Here is a 22384-nt window from a genome sequence, read left to right on the forward strand (position 1 = left end):
TTTTCATCCCAGAAGTACGTCATTCCCTCTGTCGCTCTAACTAAGACGCACTTCCGGTTTATAAGGCAAATAACAATCCCTGGGCCTCCCTGCAGCGACTCCTGGCGGCCCCCATGGTATTCAGCAGGGCTGTGCATTAAAAGTCCACTGTCCAAAATTCCCTGCTGGCATTCAGAGCATCTCCCTGCTGCAAGGGCTCCATCTGGCAGCCCGGGGGTGTTGGCCGGGATGAATGGCCGGCCATATCTCACTATATATATATATATATATATATATATATATATATATATATGTTGTGGAGTATGGCCCGGACACAAACAGGCGGACAGCGATGGTTCACCCAACACATATTTATTATACATTATTTATATACAAGTGAAACACACACAAGCCCAAAACTCCCCCAAAGTCCAGGCCTCTACAATGCCTTGCCTCTCTCTTCAGGCCGCCTCCTTTCCTCTCCTCCCGAGCTCCGTCTCTCTTCCTCCCAACTCAAGCCTTTGAATGGAGGGAGATGGCCCCTTTTATACACACCCGGATGTGCTCCAGGTGCCAACCGATTAGCTTCCGCCGGCACTCCCAAGTGTGGCGGAAGTACCAGCTGTGCACCCAGAAGCACTCCGGGTGTCCCTGGTCTTCTTCCCCCCATCACTTCCGGGTGTGGCAGCACTTCCGGGCATTGGGGCGGCCCCTGGCGGTGACCAAGGGCCCCTATAGGGTTGAGCGTCTAAGCTCTGTTCCCGTGGTCCCCAAAGCTACCAGGGCGGTCGCCCCCTCATGGTCTGGAGAAGGCGTAAGCCTCCTGGGAATCCCAGCCGGGTACCACCACCAGCCACTTGCCACAATGTATATATAAATTTCAATTTAGATTTTTATGCAAAACCTCTTTGAATCTTTTAAATATCCAAGGGAAAAAAATGTCACTTGTGCTGTATGAGATGGACCCAATTGTCAAGTGTTTCAACATTGTCATAAATTGCTACAATTATGAGTTTAAGGTCAGGTATATTGGGATGTGCACAAACTGCAGTAAAATTCTTACTTCCATTTATGACCAGCATTGTTGATCGGCGCAATTTGCCAAAGTGTTTTTCTTCACAAATTTGCTAGGTTCACATGATGAACGTCTTTTACTGAACTCCCAATGTTGGATGTGACAGTCCCCCAATAAATAAGGCTTTTTATAGTAATGGGCAGTATACCTGATGAATTTCTTCTTCTGTCATGGATTTAAAAACAACTATTTTGTAGTTTGTAGAAATCTTGCAAGTAATTTTAAACATAAAACATGCATACAGAAGGAACCTGGAAATGTGCCATTGTATTCCTGTGTTAATGTAAATGTCCTTTGTATGGGCTTGTTTATGACCTATGTGTAATACTTGAGACTACCCCTTTAATAGTATTAGTTTGTAGTTGATGTAAACAAGAAGGAATGAAGAATCCATGTGCTTTAGATTTGCACTCATTTGGTTTCAGTGGCAGTGAGCAAACAAAAGCAGCAGGGAACAAAACACAGAGTGTATTTTTTGGTCTGAGAGAGGTGAGTACTTGCTATCAAATCTGTGGGGGTCAAGCCTTAGAGAATTCAAGCTTCCTGCTCATGTTGCCACTGTCTGCAAGAGCAGTTAAGCATCTGTGCATTGTAGTCTGACTAGGATCAATCTTCAATAAACTTTCCAAGTCTTAGGTTAATATCTGCATCCAAGTTACTTCTCTGTTCAGCATGGATATAACAACCTAGGGGAGCATACTTTCAGTAAAAACGATTTTGCTCCTTGAAAAATATCAAGATGCAGAAATCATATCAACCATAACATTCCTTAATAATCCTTGTAAACAATCAGTCCTTTTTGATAATCACAGATATTTGTCATCTTCACTCTCTTTAAAATCTGGGCAGGCCATGTATACCTTTTGCTTTGATCACCCGCTTTGATTTTGTTATGAAGGTACAGGATGGCAAAGAATGGTAGGCAGACCTCCAGATACCACCAGACAGGCCCAGATATCAGTGATTTTGACCCCAAAATAGGCTTCATCCCAGGCAGCCTGTCCCCAAACTCACTAGCTGAGGCTTTTAAGAATTCAAAATACTTCCAATCAACAAAAATGTTTGAAAAGAAAAAACAAAACAAAACAGTGTCCTTATAATTCAAAGAATGTATTAGATAAACAAAATAAAAAAACAAAAAATGGAAAAATCAAGCAAAAATGAGGCAAAAAAGGTTTGCCTTAAAAGGCTACCCAAAAGTGACAAATTCAAATCTTCAATCCATTAACCAGTAACCAAAGAAAGCAACAATCCTCAATAAACCAGAAAAAACAGTACAGTATTTATGGCTGAAATATATTCCACAGCAATCAACAAACCTCAGAGGGATTCATCTCCTCATCCTCAATATGAAGGCTGCAGGCTGTCTTTCAGAAGTGACATTATGGTGGCCCGCCTTTGGAGTTCCATCTGCAGAACACAAGGAATGTGGCATTGAAGTTACACAATGTACACAATACATAACAATTAAACAATATTTAAAATAAGACAATATTAACAAAAATTATATAAAAGCAAAAAACACATGAAAAGTAATTCAAAAATAACAATCAAAAGGAAAATAAATATAATTCAGGGGTATTTTTAGAATACTTTCACCATATCCTCAATGCTGAAGATAAGAGAGTACATTTATCACCTGCATAGCATTCTAGCTCTATTGTTCTAGAACTAGCTCCCACAGTGGGCTCTGCCAGTTGTGACATATGGAGGCGCCAGCAAGCTCCAAACTCTGGATACATCCAACACAAATACAGTTGTGGGTTCAAAACAGAGGTTTACAATTACAATTCTTCTTCTTTTTTCCTTCCTTCTCTCTCTTCTCTTTCCATCCACCTCCCTACAATAAACGTTGCCTTCCTTCCTCCCTACTCTGACTCTACTGCAGCAGGCTTGACAACTTAATTGGGGAGTAAATCCAGTGCTATAGCCCAAAGGAAGCAAATGGAAGTCCCTAAAAACAGGGACCATGAATCCCAGTAGTTCCCTCTGGCAGCACCCATGCAATCCAGCAGGGCCAATTCACAGCACTACAACTCCCATCATACCCTGCAGGTGTCCACATGGTAAACAAAGTCCTTGAATGCTGCCATCTAGAGGATTTGGGGCAAGCATATTTCGGAAAAAGAAAATCTCTGTCCTTCTTTTCCAGCTTTCCTTCTCGGCTAGGGCTTCCCTTTATCCCGAGTGGGATGCCAGATAATCCTGCCTGGCACTGACACAGTGTAGAGCCTGAATGTTCTGACTGGTTTTCTCCAGGTGCTCTAATATCCCACACTTCCCAAAGACGTGCATCTTTAGATGGATTTTCCAGTATAAATGAGTCCAAGTATGTGTCCTACCTTGTTCCTAGTGTGGTCTCTTGTGACCCCATATACTGTAGAAGCAGGTGTGTTCTAAAAAGCCAGGCACATTATACATGATTCAAAATATCTTTTCACTAGTTATTTATTACTTTTTTAGGTCTAAATATTTATAATTATGTGCCTCCAACAAACTTATTAGCTTCAAAATCTGCTATTTAATGTAAAGGCACCCACTCACTCTCAATGTCATTGCCATTGAGGTTTTCATTTTCCCCACTTTCAGGCCATTTAAGGATCAACTAAGAGGCAGTAAGCCTAATCTGGCTTATATGGGCTTTAAAAAAGGAATTAAAACAGTATTTTTGTGTATTGTATTATAAAAAAATCTAGTCTTTGTCTATTCCTGTTGTTAAAGATGAAGAGCAATATCAGTAATGCAAGTGGGATGCAACAGCGGATTATAGTAAGCTGCATGTGGCTACTTTGTCAGTGTTTCCAGCACTTTCTCCAAGCATTTATCTTGAGTTTGATAGGTGATTGCAGCTTTCGTCACAACATTCCCAGGACAGCGGCTGTGCAGACTGATAAAGTTTCATAGCAGAGAGATCAGTGTGGTAACTCACTGGAAGTCCTACAGTACTACTTTAAAATTTTTTCTGGGAAGCATATGCCCTTTTTCATCTGCACAGCTGCCAAGCTATTCTTAATCTCTCTGTGTATTCCATGGATTAACTAGGTTTTCATTGGCTATACCTTTCATTATGCTGATGTAATTATACTGTATATAAGTAAGTCGGGTACATGGCTCACAATTCCATTTTTAGACAAGCTGCTTTCCCTTCCAGATGTGCATGTTCTTCTTAAGTTTGTCTGTACTGAAGAACACCTTCAGTTCATGATGAGGGCTGAGCTGTAACATTACTTAACTGGTTTAACCACCAGAGAGCATTTAGAAGCTCAGACGACAGATTGACAGACTGTACAATGTTGGCACTGATGGTTATGCAGTCAAAGGTCTCTCTTTTTATATAAGCCTTATGGCATGGCAGAGTAATGGAGGTGGTGAAAGCAAAACAACTTTCTTAGTGAATCTGTAGGGGGTGCAGTTTGTGCAGGTGTGTACTTGGTGTGTGCAAGAGATTGGCATTTCTGTGCTAATTGGACTTTCACACACATATTGTCTACTGTAAAATATACTGTATATTTAAACCTGCTGCTTTTCTGAAAATAGTAAATATTGGGAGGTCATCACAACTGTTAATAATGAATCTTTGCAACCCTTAATTATTAGCAGTGTAGATGCTGTATACTTTAGAGATGACACAGTGGTTTGTACGGCTGCCTCACATTTCTCATGACATGCACTGAGCTGTCAGTCCAGGGACTCATGGATATTCTACTTGCTACATCCACATCACAAAATATGTGAAAGACAAATAAATGGTGATTGTAAATTGGATGGATGACTGACTGGGCTCAATAACAAACTGAGATCCTGTCTTGGGTTGGTCACTGGTTAGTGTTATGAGAGGTTCTACTTCCATGTTAAGCTACATTGCTGGTTTTCTAAAACTGCTGGATAGATGAAAACTCATTTAAATCAGAAGACATTTTACTAACATATATTCTGCAAGAAAAAAAAAGTTATTGTTCTGCAGCTTTCTGGAATATAACACTTTCTAAATTAGGCCGAACAAAATGGTATATCATGAAAATTGATGTTTTCTCCTGGGCAGTATTGAGTATGTAATACTTTCCTAATTGACATTGCTCTAGGTCTAAACAGGGCCACTTTGACTGGTATCATATTTGGTAACTTGTGCAATATGTGCAATAAGATTTATGTCTCCTCCAATTATGTTTGCTTTTTCAGTAACATGCTACGTTAAAGGGAAACTTGCTATAACTTGCCTTTTTCAGATGCCTCCTTGTGGATGGGTACCTCTTTGTACAGCGATTGTTACCTTCTGAAGGCATACCCAGAAAAGGGAAAAATATTTTTATTACTATTATATTTTATTATTTGGCTGATGCATTTATTTAAGATAACTTACAACTATAAGATAGAGCAGAATTGCTGAAATACATTTTTATAGTTGCAGATGCTCAAGGCGACTAAATGAGCTGGAGGCTAGGATTGTTAAACTTCTAAAGTCTTAGCCACTATGTCACACACTTTGCTAACTTTTCCAGGTTGACATTATTATTTTATGTTACATTTTGCCCAATGTCTTTATCCACGGTGACTTACGACTTACATTAGGTAAGGTGACCAGAATTTTTTGGGCCAATCCGGGGATATGGGGTGGGGGGAGGTAGGGGGTTGGGGGTGGGCTAGTGGAGTGTAGACTACATACATCTATGCCTGGTTGTGAAAATGCAGTTTCATTACGACGTGCTAGCGTACAGGAACAACTGGGGACAAAACAGGGACATGTTTCTGAGTGGGGACAGTTGTCCGAAAAAGGGGACTGTCCCCGGAAAACGGAGACGGATGGTCACCTTACATTAGGATACATGCTGCTGTTTACAGGTATTCTTTACAGTTGCAGTACAGGTGGGTTGGGTTACTGTCAAAGAAATTCTCATTGAATAAGGAGTATTCAAGATAACTGCTACTAGTGATTACCAAATACGCATGGCCTTTATTACACTGCTTCTCAACCAGTGGGTCAAGGGTGCAGGCTTCTGGTGGGTCACGAGTTGCTATTATTTATAATTGTAGTGGATTGCAGTGGGTCATAATTTAGCTTGTGTAGTTGTTCGCCACATAACAGAACAAGATGCAGAGGACAGAAAGATATGGAAGAAGATGATCCGCTATGGCAACCCCTAATGGAAGCAGCCGGAAGAAGAAGAAAAAGAAGAAGTTGTTTGCCACTCTGACTATCACACTTGATAAACCTCCTCTCCCTGTCCTGACAATCGATTCACCAAGGGGAAATCAACCCTGCCCCACTGCTTTGACAATCATGCTGGAATCACTTCCATGGGAAAAAATGGGGCCCAATGACAGAAAGGTTAAGAAACATTGCTTTATTACATTAAGCCCGAGGGAGCCTGTCATGTGCAATGGTCAGTTCTCCATAACAAGACCAAGGAAATTATCAGTGTAATAATATAAAGTAAGTTAGGTACATTTGTGTAAAACAGACAAGAAACATATTAGTTTGGCCCAATCATAATACAGATAAATGGTATAAACTTTTAACACATCTATATCTTAATGTTATCGAAAGGTCCCAAAATAGTTAAACAGCAAAATTAGGACAGTGACCATAATACGCAAGATGAATCTGAAATGTTGCATAAGATTATAATAGGGTTAACTACTTTTATGCATTTTTCCTCATCCGATGCTCCAATTAAATTATGCATATAATATTTGTTTATTAGGCAGCATGGTTGCTCATGCATAGTGCTGCTACCACATGGCTTCAGAAGAATGAGCTTGAATCCCATCCCAGTCACTTTCAGTGTGGTACCAATATGCATGTTCTAATAGCTGCAGTACTGGGTACTCTGCTTTTAATCACAAAGATGTGTGGGTTAGGTTGACTGGTGTCTTTAACTTCACCTTGTATGATGAGTATACCTTGTTATGACCTGATATGAGATCCAAGATTGTTTCCTGATTTGTGCCTGACGCTGCTGAAATTAACATCTCTAAATGTCAGAGAAGTCTGTTTAAAAAATGGTGAAAAGCGCTATGAGATTCTCCTTTTACCAACGGCTGAGTTATTGATTTCTTTTCACCGAGTGTTTCTTAGCAATTTTTCTCTGCACCTATGCTAGCAATTATTAATGTGTGTGGATGAAAGGGAATCTGGGATGTTCTCTAGGTTTTGAAACTTTCGGTTCCCTTGCCACAAAAATCTGTTAAAAATGAGTATTCTACAATAATTCTAAAACCCACTTGACTCAATTCATGGTCCTGGGGAGTCAGAGCCTTATTCCAGTGGAACCGGGCGCAAGGGAGGATCCTGCCCAGAGTATGGTGCCAAACCATCATACACCACATTCATGCTCTCAAATTTTGAGCTGCCATTTAACTAAAGTCGGCACATCTTTGGGAGTGTGACATGAGGGGAACATGCATACTCCACATGGACACTGACTGACAATAGGATTCTGAACTAGATAATTAGGTTTTAAAAAGAACTAATTAATATAATAATCTATTCTTCTATTTTCTGTACCTAAATTGTCCAACTATTGCAAGGAATACTATAGAAATAAAAACACTAAAAGTAATAATCACATTTTCATTTATACTGTAAAGAACTATTAATTTTAACAATTTTGTCAGTTCTCTCTTTTATTGCCTCTTCTGGTAAATCTTGCGGTGACACTTGGTGTACCTCGGGGTGGACATACAGCATCAGCATCAATTGTCATAGTAATTGTCACAGTAGTCTATGTCATCATCTACTGGAAAACGTGACTGAACTAGGGCAGTGGAATCTTAGAAAACAAATACTTTTGGACACTTATTAGTATTACAACGAAAAATTTGAGCATTAAAAACACAGAGGAGGCAGCCAAAAATAATGCAAAAAGACTTGGACAATCATTGAAAGTGGACTAACACGTAACACTTTAATGTATAGAGGAGCAAATTCTTAAAAGGGTTTAGGGGTTTAAGCTGATGCCATGTTCAACATCTAGGCAAAGTACCAAAGAAATTTAAAAAACAATTATAATTTTAGATTTTATTTTAAAATCTGTTTCATTTCATAAATTGAAATTATAATCAGACTTTATAATGTATGGGAGAGACTCGATCGGAGTGCTGGGGCAGTTATGGTCAGCATGATATAAAACCACATAGAAGAAGATGTGCAGAGAATAGCAACCAAGTGCAGCTCTGGTCCTCTTCTGAAAAGCTAGGGGAATTAAACTTCTATTGTCCTAAAAAGTGAAGGTACTCTGGACTAAATTGTTGCTTTTGGCTTGTAAAATGTATTATATTAATAGTTATAATTTCATATAATTAAACTTTAACCAGTTTAAACAAAGGATGCCAAAAACTAAATAGTTAAAACCTTAAGAATGTTTATCAATAGTTCTAAAGAAAGAATTGATAAAAAACAAGATGTAGTCTTGCAATTTGGTGAAAACTCTTACTACTTGAAATTGTCTAACTTTAAAACAAGCTTCCCGTATTAGACAGTAAAAAGAAAATGCACAATAGATTGCATGCTTGCTTCTTCCTTTATTGTAGCAAATATACACTGGTTGAACGTTTTCAGGTTTTATTATTGTATTACACGGAATCACAGTGGATTTAATTTGGCTTTTTTGACATTGATCAAAAAAAAAAAGACTCTTTAATGTCAAAGTGAAAACATATCTCTGCAAAGTGGTCTAAATGAGTTGTATACTATATATAACACACAAAGTAATTGGTCACATAAGTGTTTAGCCTCTTCAAGTCAGCATTTAGTAAATGGACGTTTGGCAGCATTGATAGCCTTGAGTCTGTGTGTGCAGGTTTGTATCAGCTTTGCACATCTGGACACAGCAATTGTCCCCATTCTTCTTCTGACTCTGTCAGGAAGCCTTTTGATCATGAGTGAACAGCCTTTGGGCGGCACGGTGGTGCAAGAGACCTGGGTTTGCTTCCTGGGTCCTCTCTGCGTGGAGTTTGCATGTTCTCCCCGTGTCTGCGTGGGTTTCCTCCGGGTGCTCCGGTTTCCTCCCACAGTCCAAAGACATGCAGGTTAGGTGCATTGGCGATCCTAAATTGTCCCTAGTGTGTGCTGGGTGGGTGTGGTGTGTATGTGTGTGCGCCCTGTGGTGGGTTGGCGCCCTGCCTGGGATTTGTTCCTGTCTTGCGTTGTGTTGGCTGGGATTGGCTCCAGCAGAACCCTGTGACCCTATGTTAGGCTATAGCGGGTTGGATAATGGATGGATAGAACAGCCTTTTCCAAGCCCAGCCACAAATTCACAATTACATTGAGATCTGGACTCTGATTAGGCCACTCCAGGACATCATCATTGTTGTTTTAAAGTTATTCCTGTGTAACTTTGGCTTTATGGTTGGGATTGTTATTTTGCTGGAAACAAAATCTTCTCCCAAGCCACAAGTTTCTTGCAGACTGCATCAGGTTTTCATCCAGGATGCCCCTATATTTTGTTTCATTCATTTTATCCACTACCCTCACAAGTCTTCATACCCCTGCTGCATGGAAACATCCCCACAACATGATGTGGCCGCCACCACCACCACACTTCACAGAGGGCATTGTGTGCTTTTAATAATATGCAGTGTTTGGCTTATGCTAAACAAGATATTTAGTCATATGATAAAAAACTCAATTTTGGTCTCATCAGACCCTTAAGCCTTCTTTTTTAACAGTGGCTTTTTCTTTGCCACTTTTCCATAAAGCTAGTCTGGCCAATAGTTGTTTTTTGCACAACCTCTCTTGTTGATCCGCTGTATCTTGTAACTCATTCACAGTTATAGATATCTTCGACACCACTCTCACAAGTCTTCTTCTCGCATGATCAATTCATTTTTGTGGATGGCCTGCTCTAGACAGATTGACAGCTCAGCCATACTTTTTCCATCTCTTAATACTTGATTTAACTCGACTTGACTGGATATTTTCTTGTTGTGATGCCTGGATTGCCCACAGCTGGCATCACCTCCTTGAACCCAGACATAGATAATCATGACCATGATGGGTAAGGCAATGAGGACACATAAGGTTGGCTGCAAAACAGTGCATCAATGTAAAAAAGTGTAATGCAGTTCTGTTCTTCAAATAATCCAACAAAACAAGTGCTTCTTCAATGGAAGTTAAAATCAGTCATCAATAAATATATCAATTGTCATGAGCTGGGAGTCCCAAAACACATAAGTTCCAAAGGCACTTCCAGAATTACCCACTAGAGGGGGATATCACTGCCTAATCCCAGCTAGTAATAAGGGCAAACACAAGATCTTTATAAAATAAAAGATTTATTCTTAACACAGTGCTCAGTAACAAAAGCAAGCTCTGCAGAGCACAAAAGGAATTGCCTAAAGCAAAGGCAATCCAAGATGAACAAAGTCCTTATGCAGAAATACAAGGTCAAAAACAGAGCAAACAGGTCGAAAATCCTGTAACTCACAAAAAAACATAGAAAAGGGCAGAAAGAACTTACCAGCACCATAGTGCATTCACAATGAGCCACCAGGTACTGTGAAAGACCCTCCGTATTTATATGGCAGAGGGATGTTCCTGGAACATAACACAGACAGCTTATATACTTAGACAAAACCAAAGAAAGATTGATGTGCATAATAAACATAAGGAAAAGTCAAAAATCAACAAAAGAGACATAAAACATGAATTTAAACCCCAAACAAGAGAGGAAATTATGAAAAGGGTTAAAATCAACTAATAACCAAAGGCACAAAATCAAGTCACTTTTCTTTTCTCCTTGAGAATATAACCACCAGGGTCGCCATGGAGCCCCACACTAAAGACACAGTAATACCTGACACACTTTCCACAATCACCTTTCCAAGACCATTCGCACAATACACAAAAGTAGACTAATTCTTCCTTCTCTCATCCTCCCATTGAGTGTTGCCCACTGGCTCCCGACTCTGACTCAAAGATGTGAGGCAGCGGGCTCCCTTTTAAACTGGACCCAGGAATGTTATGCTGTGTCTCTCTGGAAGCACGTCTGGGCCATAAAGAAAGTAGGGAGGTCATCCCCTGACAGCCTGTCTATCGGCACCTAAGGACACTTCCAGACTCCCAACTCCCCTGCGGGTGTCCCAACTGGACCACAGCCACCTGGCGTATGGGGAATTGAACAGTGGGAAGGAACAGCTCCCGACTCTTGACTTTCACTGGTCTATTCATTATTTTATGCTGGCCGGGCACAAACTTATCTTTTTGTCCAGTCAGCCAATCCATCTGTCATTTTGCTTTGGCTTCCCGACTTTGGTAATAAACCGTCTTTCTTGCCGGGATGCCCGCTCTCATCCTGCAAGCATCAGAGCATTTCTTCTTTCTGTCTTCACCCCAATCACCCATTGTGTCTCCACAGTGGGGCTGTGTAAATGAGTAAAATGGCTTGTGTCCCAGCCACCTCAGCCAGCAGCTGCTGGGACGCCCAAGCCTAGCTTCATCGTACCACCACCATCTTGCTGAGCTTTCTGAGGGATGATCTCCCAAAGCCCTTTGGTCATTCCTGCTCCCTTGATGCTCAACAGGAGTGTCCCTACCCCATGGGTGCCATCCCTCTCACTCACAATGGGGCAAACTCCCAACCATCAAGCCTCTGTTCATGCAATAAATACATGAATAATCCATGAGTCCATAAGTGAAAATCCAATGAACCAATGATAAAGCCAGAATAACACTAATAATTGGGTCCTTTTTCTTTAATTCACTTGAGCCTTGTGCATCTTTCTTTATCTGTCACCCCACCGCATTTCACCCAACAAACTGCTCAGCTGGCAAAGATGCCAGTAGCTGCAGTCCTCACTTCCGGCTCCCATCCAGGCTGCCTTCCTCAGTGTCTGCTGGACTGCTTAGAGCTGACTGCCCTTCTGTCTTCCAGTATGCTCACCAAGTGCCTTTGGGAACCGTAGGAATGATACAACTAAGAATACACCCGTTCCTCTATAAATTCAATGGGGAAGGATCCACCCCGGAGCACTGATCACTCACTCCCTCCTTTGTGGGACTACCAGCCGTTCTGCCTCACACTTGCTCAGGCTCCCAATATTGCACTGTCTCTCATGGTTCTCTGTTTCCTTGTTTCTCCTTGATTTCATGGTGCAGGCTCACTTTTCTGCACTACAATCACCTGCTCTGAGGTGTGAATGAAGAAAGTTGACTGATCTGCCCGTGTTTGCATACGAATCCATGATCAGTCAGGCATCCCAAACAACCTCGGACAGGCGTGTGCATGTTTACTCGTGGAGACTGCACGATTATTTATTTAAATATGCAATGCCTCGAACCTCTCTCAATACAACTTTATTCATATAATCACTTTTCTTATTTATCAAATCTTACAAATATTCTGAATTCTCAGTACTCATTTCAGTCGTCACAATTATGAATAGAACACAGTCATAAGTAGGTGGGAGATGGAAGACTGAAATGAGCCATTATAAGGTTGGAGCTAAATTGATGATGCCAACTATTTTAGAATTTTAGCATTTTACTGTACATACACTGTTTTTAAATGTTTACTGTTTAAATTTTACTGTTCATCTTGGAAGATCTTTTTTTACCTGCAGATGCAGTAGGAGAATGCTGGCTATGAACGCAAATTACAGAGCAATGAATGTGTCAATTTATTCTACATTATTATAGCCCTTTTAAATTTGTATACTGTACTAGGGTAGCTCCACACAATAATAGGAAAAATAATGCATCTTACATGTGGCAAGCAAAGCAAAGTCTCTTTATGCTTGACGTCATTACATATTAAAGAAGAAACAACAAAAGTGACTTGCTTTGTAAAATGAATCAAGACAGATGACTCAGACTAACAGAATTTGTCAGAGCTGTCCATCTTATCTGCACAGTGGCAGTCTCCTCTCTTCTTCAGAAAATTCCAAAACATACAGAACTCTGTCATTGTTCATTTCACTTGAGTATAATTACATTTTGCAGTTTACTCATGCTGGCAATGAAGCTTACCAACATGAATAAAGATGAGGCCACATTTAAATGGCAAGGGCAATCTCCCCTGCTCAGTATTAGAGATGTGAAGCCGACATTCCCGTTAACGTGATTTACTTCCATACTCCTTGATAGTGTTCGTCGAGTGATTCGTATGTCATGCTTGCCTGCTTTTATTTGTAATATACGTGCCTCTATCTATTAGGACAGTTAAACTGAACTGTAATTTAATTTTGTTTTAGATCAGGACATTACAACCAACCTTGATTTGAAAGTCATGCCTGTTTGCTATAGCAATACCCTTTACCTACCTGTTAGGAGACTATTTAGAAGGAAAATAACTTAACAGTCTCAAAACTAATTTATCTAATTTAGGGTGGCGGGCAGACTATTCTGGCAGCATTCTACTTGCAATACAGGAACTAAATCTGGGCAGGATAGCTGTCCATTACAGAGTCCACACAGCCAGTTTAGGATCACCAAGCAATATAACATACACTTCTTCTGACTGTGGAAGGAAAACTAAAGTACAAAGGAGCAAAGTCATGCAGAAGACATTGGGCACTTGATTTGTACCTATGACGCTTGGTCAAGTAGGCAGCACCAGTGTGTGTGCCACCTTATTTAAAAGTACCAGTAAGTAAACTTCAATGATATTGTATAATACGGTTGGTTTCAACTATTACATCCTGAATTCATATATATATTTTCTATATTATTTTCTGCTTGTAAATAAGTAATTATTAAAACATTGTTTTAATGTGTTACAATGACAGTTTAGTACAATAGATTTGTACATTTACACATCTGAAACAAAATTTATAAAGTGTTTAACAAACTTAGTTTATTCCTCCAGCAGTTTTGTTGCTGGAGATAATGTTATAGGTGATGCAAACTAAGAATTTATGGGGTCCTTCTAAGATGTTTTCATCAATAAAAAAACTGACCGCATCTGGAATGATTTTGCCAGGTCTGCTTCTGAATTAGATGCTTCAAGACTACAATAGGACAGCTTGGCTCTGTAAGGATTGCTGAGAGGCCTCACCCTACTTTTGATTGTGTTTAAATATTGATATTTTTCCCCTGGTCTTTTTCTTCTTTATTTTTTTTATGTATTTTGTTTTTTCTTCTGTTTTGTATTTTATCCTCAATCCCTTTTTCTGTTCCAGTTCCTATTTTATTGGGGTAGGACTTGTGCTGTATTCATTAGATATGTGAATACTATTTCAAGTTCAAGTCAAACTTTATTGTAATTCTGCAACTGTACACAGGTCTGAAATGAAACAGCATTTCTCCATGAAGGAGTGAAACATACAGAGACATACATGCGCAGAAAATAATGTATAATGAATTCACACATTAAGTGTAATGCAAAAAGATTTAATTATACAAAAACAAAATCACAAATGGAATATATATGTTGTAATAAAAAAGCAAAGATATTGTGAAGTTTTGGGGCACCAAGTAGGCAAACTCCACATAACTGTGTCTTGAAAAACAGAGAAATAAAATGCAGGTAAAGCATTAAGTGGCATCTTTTCAGATGGGAGTCTGGATATGACTACCACAGATGGCGTTTTGTCTGGTTAAGACTGCTTCTGGCAGGAAGAGGCAGGTCCAGAACTCCAGAGGTGACGTCAGTGGTTGGGAAAGCTGTCATTCTTCTGGTGTGCAGCGAGAGAGAAAGAGAAGATGCTAGAGTTCTAAGCCCTGGAGTAATGGAACCCCTAAACTGTCTGCTATGTGCACGTGTCTGACAATATATATATATATATATATATATATATATATATATATATATATAGTAAAAGGAATTGACTTGACGATGGTTTGTCAAGATGGTGGTTTTAAGGGTTAGGACAGTAAGTGATGTAAGGGAATCGGAAGTGATGTTCTTCATTAGTCAGAGTAGGTGCCAGAAGTGATAATCTTCTAGGTGCCGGAACCGGAAGTGATATTCTTCTGGGTGCCGGAAACAGAAGTGACATCATCTGTTTTCAATCAGACAGGTTTTCCCACGGCTGGTCTGTAGAGATAACAGAAGAAGGTTTAGTGCACCCCGCCACCCCCTGGCCTGGCGTGGAATTACCGTTGCTTGGTCCATACAATGTCTTCCTAGTCGCACGTGTGTGACTATATATATATATATATATATATATATAATATATATTGTCACACACGTGCGAATAGAAGGCAGCTGAAGGGCTTAAAGACTAATGGTAACACATCTGCCCAGGGGGCGGCGGGGTGCACTAACTCTCTTTCTAAGTCGCCTGCAGACCTTTCCTGGGAAATCCCACCAGGAACCGCTGCCTCACTTCCGGTCCCGGCCCCGAGGATGACATCACTTCCTCCGGACTTCCTATAAAGCTTCACTTCTTTCCTCTGAAATTCAGTTCTGTTTTGGACTAAGTCTTTTAAACTACTTTTGCTTACATTTCTCTAACTTTGCAGCCAGGAACAGATTATACGGGTGGCTGCCCCAAACCTTTCACATGTCTGAATATATATATACATACAGGGATGGGCAAAAGTAGGTTTACAGTTATTCATGTATAACCTGCATAATACATGCAGGTTATTATTGCAATAGCTTTATTAACTCAATAGCTGTATTAACTTTATTAACGTAAATGCTCGTATACTCACAAATTTAAGCCTACGTTTTCCCACTCTGTATGGTATGTAATAACCTGCTAAGCCCAGAGTGGGCACTGCTTCTAACATTTTCATCTCCTTCTACTTCCACAGAAGCCAACTAATGGCTGGGGGTCCAAGAAGGAAGCATCATGTACTGCCTCGAGTGACCTGCTGAACGGAGCTCCAATAGCAACAATTTGGGTACCCAGCTGATCCATTTAACAGTTACCTGAGGTTTCCCACATAATGGGACATATGCTGAACGGTGTTTCGTTTTGTTTTGTTTTTTGCTTTTTTCTCTGGACATTAAAAAAAATAAACCAGTTGCTGTTCCAAATTTTCTTGGAGTCTTCAAACTGGCATTCCAGCGCCCATCCACAATATATATAGCACATTATATATATATATATATATACAGTGCATCCGGAAAGTATTCACAGCGCATCACTTTTTCCACATTTTGTTATGTTACAGCCTTATTCCAAAATGGATTAAATTCATTATTTTCCTCAGAATTCTACACACAACACCCCATAATGACAACGTGAAAAAAGTTTACTTGAGATTTTTGCAAATTTAAGGGAGCAGATACTGGTCCTGCTGCTGGGTTGATGCCCTCCAACAGCCCTGTCCAGCTCTCCTTTTGTAACAGTCCGTCTCCTGGTATATCCTCCATGTTTTTGTGACTGTGTATCAGCTGCAGGTAATGCCTCATGCTACTGGTAGTGACAAAGACACTAGTAAAATGCAGAACTACAGAAGAAACAGTCAGGAAAAATAAGGAGAGAGCAACTGTCTTTGGCTACCACCTATAAGACCCTTCCCTTTCTGGGGGTTGTCTTGGTGTTGCCCCTTCAGAGCACCTGTTGTCATTTTCATTTGCGCCAAAGCAGGTCAAGTTGATTCACAATTGCTTATGCTTCTTAATTGAACAGATTGATATCCCTGAAGCTTAATTGACTTTTTGTTAGACTGTGATGATTACATGATCCCTTAATTTTTTGACCAGTATACTTTCGTGTTTTTTAAAATATTGCAAAGAATGTAAAATCTCCATCAATTCTCTTTTCCTCATTTTCAGTTAACACTAGAATTATCAGAGCTTACGAAAAAACTCGTAAATCCGGCCCACCTTAAATCCCTTTGCACCTTTCCGTCAGCGTCTTTTGTCTTCTAAATGTGTCGATAAGCCCAAGCAGCCTGCTATACCATCCCCCCAACCGCCTCAGAACGATCAAGAAGTTCTCCCAGTTCCTTCCTTGATTGATTGTCTGGGAGTGAGGTACCCAGAATTGTAAGGGGAAGTAATTTGATGTGTGTTTTGTGTCTACAACAATCTATGTAAACACATAGTTAAAACAGAAACGTTTTTCATGTTTTACGTAATAAATAACAAAATGTAGACATGAACTGTATAATGTGTGAAGGCTGATGGCCAAATATCAAATAAACACTTTCACAAAGGGTGCAAGTACAATACGACAGCTTCTGTGGTGCTGTGGTTAAATCTGCCAATTTATAATCCGGAGGTCATGAGTTCGAAACCAGCTCCCCTGCAAATTTACCATTTTGAGTAGTGAGCTGCTCTTATTGTTAACATTATACAATAAAAACACACATTTGATTTGTGTCTGTAGCAACTGGTGAAAATTTATAGTATAATAAGTTTATAGTTAGCGGGTTTTTTTCACTTTTATTCTCTCAGTCACGATCATGATACAACACCCCCACCACCCACTGCCCCAGATCTGACGTGGTTACTTTTTATCTGAAACTGGGAATAACTGTAGATGTGAGTAGTGTTTTGAGACAATGGAACTGGAAATTCTCTGATCTGGACACACAAACACTGGTGAATCTGTCTTCTTCATATCTCACCATCACTTTAATTTTTTTTTTTTTTTTTATATTTATTTTTATCCTGCTCACGCTGAATTAGCATGCACCTTATGGTCCATGATGTCAAAGCCACACTGACAAAAAAACAGAGACATAGGTACATATGATATTTGGAATAACTCATTTTACGACCTGTATAGTACATTTCGGAAAACATTGTGGCACTGATGTAACATTATTCATATTGTAATCAGTGACCATGTTTTTTTCCCCCCGATTTTTCCAGTCTTCACATGTTGCTGCACAGTGCTGTTTCTTTTGTACTCCAGGACATGCAGAGGAAAGAAAAGTACAGAGAGGTCAGTTCCGCACTATATGCAGTCATCAGATTCAAATGCCAACAGTTCCCACACACCCAAGGACAAAACACAGGATGGTGCAAAGTGTACAAGTGCTTTTATTAAACAAAAAAAATCAAAACAGTTAGTGTCCATTAAAGTGCAGTGCTTCCAATAAGCAATCCAATTAAAAGGGTAAAAATTCAACTGATTAAAAACAAGGCTAAAAACGAGAGTAAAAAAAATCATTGGGTCAAATGAGCTGAGCACAACTCCTTCTAAGTCTCCCCAGCCCACCCATCACTTGCTCAGCTGGCAGGGACTTCAGCAGCTGCAGCCTCTCCATCCCGACCCCCGTCTTTGCTGCCTCCACCAGCGTCTGCTAGATCGCTCAGTGTTGGCTGTCCTCTCATCATCCTTCTCACTCATGCACTCGTCCCTCGGATCCCTGAAGAGGAAGCCACCTTGATCGCTCCCAACCCGCTGCACAATCAGTGGGGACAATCCATCCATAGAGTGCCGATCCTTCATTCCATCGCAGGACCACTGACCGCACTGCTTTTTCCCACATTAGTGGCCGGCTTATTCTCTCTCCATCCCAATGCTGCAATCTCGCTCTGTATCCGTTTCTCTCTTGTTTGTTTTCCCCATCTTTATGTGCCAGCCTGTACTTATACGTGGGTGCAGCATCTCAATCACGCTCTGCAGGAAACCGATAAAACAATTTCGAAAGATCGCACCCTCACATGCAGGTGCATCTTGCCCCAATTACTTCACCAATTCCCCGCTGCTTGCATGAGTGCGCTCATGGAGACTGACACAGCCAACAGATTATTTAATAAAACAGCCATTCTTTCAGAGCCGCAACCCTGTTATACCTTACAGGGAGAGGTTGTCGCTAACGGTGGAGACCAGGTACATTAACATTGGTCTTTTTCAGACTGATGGTGAGATCAAAGTCCTTTCAGGCTTGGGCAAACTGATCCTTTAGGTTCTGGAGGTCCTGCTGTGAGAGTCTTTGGACTGCTGCATCATCAGAGAACAAATGTCTCTAATGATGGACTTGTGTACTTTGGTTTTGACACTAAGTGAGCTAAGCTAGGTTGAACAGCCTGCTGTCTGATCTGGTGTGTAGGTAGATCTCTCACCTTGTAGAGCAAAAGGTGTGCTTAAGGAACACAGCAAAGAAAATGCCTAATAGTGTCAGAGCAAGGACATAGATGTGCTTCACTCCACTGCAGATCTCAAAGAGCTCAGAGGATCTTCCATTGTACCGTACTGTCCCGATCATGTTGATATGGAAAGATTCTATCATATTCTGCAGTCTTGATGAATACCTGGAACAGTCCTTGTCTGCTGACAAGGTTCAACAGATCTATGAACGTGAGAGAGAGGAGGTTCTTCTGTTCTCTGAACATCTCCTGGAAGTGTAGGAGGGAGAATAGTGCACAGTTGTTTGGGCATCACTGAAGCTGCACTGTGACACTGGGTAGATGTGCTTGGCCAGCTTCTGCAGAAGTGTCAGGAGAACACGGGCAGTTACCTTGCTGATGATGCTCAGAAGGGTGTTGTCTCTACAGTTGTTGCATTCCCTCCTGTCCCCTTTGTTCGTGCACAGAGTGATAATCTGGCATCTCTCACTTCCTGTGGTTCTGCTCCCTCTTTCCGGCACTGGCACAGGACTTCATGCAGTAGCTGCAGTAAGCTGGTCATGTACTGTTTGATCAGGCCTAGGGGGATCCAATCGCTGCCAGGCACCTTGCCGGGGGCAGGCCTTCAATGGCCTTGCTAAGGTCAGCATCTGACTCCTCCATCATCAGAAGGCACTTGACGGCCTTGATGGCCGAGGTGATAGAGGCATTTAAATCTACATCTATAAATGTGCGCATATTCTTATCAGGATAACAAATTCTGGGCATACCCAACAAATTCTAGTGCTACCAAGTTTAACCAAAGTAAAATAAATATAAGCATAATGATTATAAAGTCTATTAAATCATAAAAATAAACTGTAGAAATCAGGAAACGGGCTTATGGCATTGCAGCTGGAAACTTTGAACTAGCAGCTGCTGTGTTTTCTGGATCTAATTACATAACCCCACACATTCCCATGCCTGCTGCATTCTATACAACTGATAACATTTATTTAGTCAAACATAATATTCCATCTTAACAGGGCCTTCTAATCAGCTAACATTGTGTAAATTGGCAAAAAAATCATTACTTTGGCCAGTACATTATTTCTTGTTTTTCAATACATTTAATTCTGAAATATTGTCAACAGACACACTCAGATTTTGTGGTAACTTAATGAATTGTTTTCTTTCTTCTGTCTTCAATAACTGTCATTCCTGTGATCTTTCAGGATATATTCACTGACTAGTGCCAGGAATGCTTTTCCATACTGGATAAAGAATTTTTTTCTACTTTTGTACTTTCAGAAATTTAAAATTTCAAGAAAAGTGAGTAAAAACATTACAAAGTGGAAAGAAGGCTTCATATGTGTGTGTAGCAGAAGGTCAAGTTCCAAGTGCAGGTTCACAAACTGGTAATGAAAAAACCTGAAAGTTGTGGTGTGACAACCAGCAAATGAAGGGAAAGATAGGTCTTCAATTTCAAAGCTCTTTAAACATGCTTCTATCTTGTGCAGCATAGTTCCAGAAATAAAACTTTAGACAAAATAGTTTTGGAACATTGTGAGCATTCAGAGAGTAAGGTCATAAAGTTTATGGAGCTGTTTCTGGAGAAAGGCAGAACCGTAACAGAGTTGTGTGAATGTGACTGACAGAATAAAAGTAATGCTAACTTTTACAAGTACCATACATTTACACCCGGTTGATACATACTCAAATAAATCAAATGTATGCTTTTATTCTATAATAGTAGCAATAAATAGCTGCTCACTACTCAAAACAGTTAATGCATGAAAGCCCAGGAATCGAACCCGCCACCTCTCAACTTAAAGACAGCAGTTCTTACCTCTACACCAGCCAAGCAGATATATACATGTGTGTGTGTGTGTGTGTGTGTGTGTGTGTCGTACCCTATCCCAGTTTCTTTTACTTTGGTGAAATTCTTGAAAAAAAGTGCACTTGTTTTGTTATATCTGTATCTTTTGAGAAAATGTTTATTTAATATTTGGACTTCAGTCTTCACACATTATACATTTCACATCAGAATTTGGCCAATTATTAGTAGAACATGAAAAAAAGTTTCTGTTCTAGTTATGTGATCAACATTTCTTGCCTTGCATTTCCTGTCATCCTACATTTACACAGAATGTTGTAGACAGGAAACACACATGAAATGCATGTGTTCCAAATAAAAATATATTATTTACCCTATACAATTCAAGGCACCTCACACCTAAATAATCAGACGTGAGCTGGGAGAGCTTGGTCTGTGACAAAAGCTGTGGCGGTGGGGAAATGGGATAACAGGCTGTTTGCTGCTTGTGCTGATCGACACATTTGCAAAACAAAAGACGCTGGTGGAGAGGTGAGAAGGAATTTAAGGTGGCCCAGGATTACAAGTTTTTTGTAGGCTTCTTGGATTCTAGTGTTAAAAGTGCTTTTTGGCCATCCCTAGAAACAACATTGGATAAGTAAATGACTTTTTGGATGAAGAATTCCTTTAATATATTTTGTGTTAATCTGTGAAAGTATGATTTTTTTGGTGTTTTGTGCAAGATGACCCTGGATGGACTTAATTCTGTTTTCTCTTGTACAACCCCATTAGCAAAGAATCAATTTAAAGTAATGTTGGCCAGATTATGGTTAAGTGGTGATGATGGAATGGTCACATGGTGTTAATGTGACATCATAGAGTCATTTCAAAGTTGTTTTGTATATTATGGCATTCTGTAAAAGCAAACATGAAAGCATTATTACATTATCAGCTCTTTTGATCTTTTTGACGTTCTCAGACATTTTTTCTAATACTGTTGATATACTGAAGCTTTTTCTCCCATCTGTGCCTGTTTTTTTATAAGTTTTGAGTACATTTTGTTCTGTTGTGCTCCTGCTCAGTTTGCTTTTTAAAGGTGTTGCTTCTTAAATTTTGTTTGTATTCATAGTAGTTTTTTAATGTTCATTTAAGAGCTAACATACACAGATGCATGCATTGACAGCATCAGAGTCAGTAGGTGAAATAACCCCTTGTAATATGTACATTGTTCTGCTATTCAGCTTATTTGTTTGGGCCAGTGTTCATCGAAACCAGCCTTTTATAAACACTTGGGGGGATGGGTAAAAAATATCCTGAAAGCAAACAAATTAGACTGAAATAAAACAAATCAACAGCACCAGATAATATTTACCCTTGAGTTCTTATGAAGGTTAGCGAGTACACATACAATATAAACCCTTAACGCATATTTTTAGAAAGTCACTGTGCAGTGGGGAAATTCCAAAGGACTGGAAAATGGCAAATGTTATCCAGTTATATAAAAAGGGTGATCTGGCAGATCCAAGCAACTATAGGCCAGTAAGCTCAACCTGTATCACTGGAAAATTAATGGAAAGATCATTAAGGATAAGATTGAGCAGCACATGGCAAGTACAGGTG

Source organism: Erpetoichthys calabaricus, chromosome 1 (genome assembly GCF_900747795.2).
Source record: "Erpetoichthys calabaricus chromosome 1, fErpCal1.3, whole genome shotgun sequence".
NCBI lineage: Eukaryota > Metazoa > Chordata > Cladistia > Polypteriformes > Polypteridae > Erpetoichthys > Erpetoichthys calabaricus.